The sequence below is a fragment of the Schistocerca americana genome, chromosome 3 (assembly GCF_021461395.2).
Source record: "Schistocerca americana isolate TAMUIC-IGC-003095 chromosome 3, iqSchAmer2.1, whole genome shotgun sequence".
NCBI lineage: Eukaryota > Metazoa > Arthropoda > Insecta > Orthoptera > Acrididae > Schistocerca > Schistocerca americana.
The window spans coordinates 104,702,763-104,707,443 of NC_060121.1; the positions used below are offsets into that span (position 1 = coordinate 104,702,763).

The following is a 4,681-nucleotide window of genomic DNA, read 5'->3' on the forward strand; positions in this document are numbered from 1 at the left end:
AATCCGATACAGTGAGCGACGATGACATGCTTTTCTCTTATTTGGCGTTTCTGCGCTGAAAATAATGTCTCCAGAACTGTAATACATCTGTTGAGTGATATGTCGTGGAATTCCACTTGCAGAGTGTGCGCAGTTTGAGTATTTACAGGTATATTCGCTTGCTTAATGTCCGCAACTGTGGCAGTTTCATTTCAATGACTGATACAAGAGAGTTCCTGCTTATTTACAGCAAATAACAGTCCTCGGAACGTTGAAACTTCATACCCTGTCCAGTCACATTAATGTGACAACATGGCGAAAGCGTGAATAGCCATCTTTTGCAGTACTGACCGATGCGAGAGGTCCAGGCAGACAATCAGTGAGGAGGTTCTGAAAGGTACCGACATGGGAGTGGAGCCATACCCGACTCCGGTGGCGTGGCCAGGTGTGCTGGCTTCCTCGGTTGAGGATCCACCGTACGAACAGCCTGATTGAGAAGGTCCCACAAGTTCTTGACTGGGTTTAAATCTGAGGCGTTTGGTGGCCAGGGACTCCGGTAAATTCATTCCGGTGATCTTCAAACCACGTATGTTCACTGTGAACTGTGTGACACGTTGCATTGTTCTGCTGGTAGATGCTATCCCAGGGGATAGATGCATACACGTATTGATACACTGTTCTTTCCAGAATGACGAAACCACCCTGTAAATGCCGTGAAAACATTTCGCAGACAAAAAATTCGGAGTAGGTATTAAAATCCATGGAGAAGAAATAAAAACTTTGAGGTTTGCCGATGACATTGTAGTTCTGTCAGAGACAGTACAGGACTTGGAAGAGCAGTTGAACGGAATGGACAGTGTCTTGAAAGGAGGATGTAAGATGAACATCAACAAAAGCAAAACGAGGATAATAGAATGTAGTAGAATTCAGTCGTGTGATGCTGAGGGAATTAGATGAGAAAATGAGACACTTAAAGTAGTAAAGGAGTTTTGCTATTTGGGGAGCAAAATAACAGATGATGGTCGAAGTAGAGAGGATATAAAATGTAGGCTGGCAATGGCAAGGAAAGCGTTTTTGAAGAAGAGAAATTTGTTAACAGCCAGTATTGATTTAAGTTTCAGGAAGTCATTTCTGAAAGTATTCGTATGGAGTGTAGCCATGTATGGAAGTGAAACATGGACGATAACTAGTTTGGACAAGAAGAGAATAGAAGCTTTCGAAATGTGGTGCTACAGAAGAATGCTGAAGATTAGATGGGTAGATCACATAACTAATGAGGAAGTATTGAATAGGATTGGGGAGAAGAGAAGTTTGTGGCACAACTTGACTAGAAGAAGGGATCGGCTGGTAGGACATGTTCTGAGGCATCAAGGGATCACAAATTTAGCATTGGAGGGCAGCGTGGAGGGTAAAAATCGTAGAGGGAGACCAAGAGATGAATACACTAAGCAGATTCAGAAGGATGTAGGTTGCAGTAGGTACTGGGAGATGAAGAAGCTTGCACAGGACAGAGTAGCATGGAGAGCTGCATCAAACCAGTCTCTGGACTGAAGACCACAACAACAACAGCACTGTCGCAGGGTGTTTGCTTTCTGAGGATTCACAGCGATGGAGCAGAAAACGTTATTCATCTGAAAAGGCGTGCAAATTCCAGCCTCCGTCGCCGACTAAGCACAGTAAGCGTCGTCGCATGAACCAGATGCCCGCTAAGTTCAGAAACGTTCTCACCCTTGGTCCGAAAGACAATGGTCATACCATTTTGGACGCCAGATAAATCGCTCCGTTTCCCCCACTACTGCTCTGCTTTTCGCGTCTCCACGGAAGGCTTCATGTAGCTTCCGCTGTCAGTACTGTCACGTGCCGCCTGTCACTGGGTATTGCACGCTGACGTGGAACACAGGCGGTGGTAATGTTTGTGTGACTGGATCGTGTGTCACACATACGCCTTGCTTCACAAGTCACTCACCGATTGTTGTCCATTGTATACCTGAAAACTATCCTAGTTCACCTGCAAATAAAGGCACAGCGCATAATTCACGGCTCACTCAACGATAACCTCTGTCTTTGTGATTAATGTTGAGTGAAATATACGGTGAACTTCTTAATTTAAATGTTTTACCTCGTGTTTTCAGGCACGGAAAATCAGTCCACCATTCATGCCGTCACGTCAACGATCGGTGTGCCTTATTTTCACTGCAGTATCACTCGATTGTTCAGTCTCGATAGCGGAAAACAGGCTGTGTTATAGCGAACGTATGTGTAGATACTTAGAAACATTTATATTCAGATGTAATATTTCAAAGTATTGGTGTATTTAGTATTAATTACAATGAATAAAAAAAGCACCCCGTGTTCAGGCCACGAGTGGTCTACCGGGACCATCCGACCGCCGTGTCATCCTCAGTGGAGGATGCGGATAGGGGGAGCGTGGGGTCAGCACACCGCTCTCCCGGACGTAAGATGGTATTCTTCACCGAAGCCGCTACTATTCGGTCGAGTAGCTCCTCAAATGGCATCACGAGGCTGAGTGCACCCCGAAAAATGGCAACAGCGCATGGCGGCCCGGATGGTCACCCACCCAAGTGCCGACCACGCCCGACAGCGCTTATCTTCGGTGATCTCACGGAAACCGGTGTATCCACTGCGGCAAGGCCGTTGCCTAATTACGATGGATAATAGAAAATAATTAAGGGGGAGCTCACTAGAGCCCTACAAAATTGTTCGAATGGCTCTGAGCACTATGGGACTTAACATCTATGATCATCAGTCCCCTAGAACTTAGAACTACGTAAACCTAACTAACCTAACGACATCACTCAACAACCAGTCATCACGAGGCAGAGAAAATCCCTGACCCCGCCGGGAATCGAACCCGGGAACCCTGTCGCGGGAAGTGAGAACGCTACCGCACGACCACGAGCTGCGGACTCTAGAGCCCTATATTTTTGGATAATGCGTATAATTTCAGCATTCTTCAGTTGCACGTCAAAAAAATGGTTCAAATGGCTCTGAGCACTATGGGACTCAACTGCTGAGGTCATCAGTCCCCTAGAACTTAGAACTAGTTAAACCTAACTAACCTAAGGACATCACAAACATCCATGCCCGAGGCAGGATTCGAACCTGCGACCGTAGCGGTCTTGCGGTTCCAGACTGCAGCGCCTTTAACCGCACGGCCACTTCGGCCGGCCAGTTGCACGTCATTTGAAGCGATTCGATTCCCTACTGTTCCGGTTTTCCCACAGTCCATGCTCCACTTACAGGCAGTGCTGCGCTCCAGATGTACATTCGCTCAACAAATCAAGGCATATGTTTCATATTGGTAGATTTATTTTCAAAAGAAATGCCCTCGTTGCCTTTTACGCCCTCTTTGCTTCGTGCGTCATGGCTTACTTCACATCCAAGGCAGCAGAACTCCATCACTTCGTCCATTTTGTAGTTCCAAATTTTGATGTTAAAGTTTATCCGTAATCTCATTTCTGTTACCCTTGATTACCTTCGTCTTTCTTCACTGTACTCTCAATACATAGTGTGTGCTCCCTAGACTGTTCATTCCGTTCAACACGTCCTGAAGTTCTTCCTCGTTTTAACTGATAGTAACAATGCCATCAGCGAATCTTATCGTGTAAATCTTTCGTCCTTATTTGCAATGCCACTGCTGAACCGTATCTTTATTTCTGTCATTGTTTATTTGATGTATATGTTACCGGCAAAGTGAGAAATCAAGGCACTGAATAGGAACGGAAGAGATTCTCTCTGGTTGCAAGTGGCTAATAGAAGTCGTACAGGCTGCCAGTCTTGCTTGCTAGATGAAAGCAGAGCTGATCATTTGCAGCATAGTCGATAGGACCGATTGCGAACCTCTGGTACAGAGCCGAGTTGAGGGTCTGAATCAGAGGCTCAGACGGTTCTGCGACCGTGAAGACTGCAGATTCCTCGACTTGCGCTATTGGGTGGTTGGGTTTCAGGTTCCGCTGAATAGGTTAGGTGTCCACTATACGCAGGAGGCGGGTAGAGTCTGGCGTGGACTGGACGGTTTGGGTTTGATTTGAAACACACACCCGACTCACATTGTTATAGTTGGTGGTGACTTTAATTTACTCTCGATATGTTGGCGAAAGTTCGAGGGTTGGAACTGTAACACTGGAAACTATTTATTTACAGCTCGTACAAAACAGATACGTGTTTCAAAGTTTTACTGAACTTCAAAGTGGTCACCAACATTGTGTATAACACGTTGCCAGCAATGTGGAAGTCGTAGGATACTCTTAGCAGTGGCAATTGTGTTTGACAGTTCGAGCGGCGCGGCCTATTTCCCGACGAATTTGTAGCAGTTCTGAAGTGAATGCCGTGAAGGTTTTCCTTCAGTTTAGAAATCGAGTTGAACTCACGAGGGCTTAAGTCAAGGGAGTGCAGTAGGTGGTATATCACTTAGCAGCCCCATCAGTCAAATAAAGCAGTAACAGCTTACACTGTAAATGCTTGAGTATTGCCCTGCAAAATGATGGTCAGGTCCTGCAGAAAGTATTATAACTTCTGCCTTTAAGCTGGTCGTAGGTTGTGTTCCAACAATGAGCAGCATAGAGACAGAAGTGAGGACACTTTCTGCAGGACCGGACCATCATTTTGCATGGCAAAGCTCAAGCACGTACAGTGTAAGCTGTTACTGCTTTATTTGACTGATGGGGCTGCTAAGTGCTAT

At 45.8% G+C, this 4,681-nt stretch overlaps 1 pseudogene; it reads right to left on the bottom strand.

The window, feature by feature from the left end:
• Window positions 1-2,521: 2,521 nt before the first annotated feature.
• LOC124608091 lies at window positions 2,522-2,639 on the bottom strand (annotated as a pseudogene).
• Between the last annotated feature and the right edge of the window lie 2,042 nt (window positions 2,640-4,681).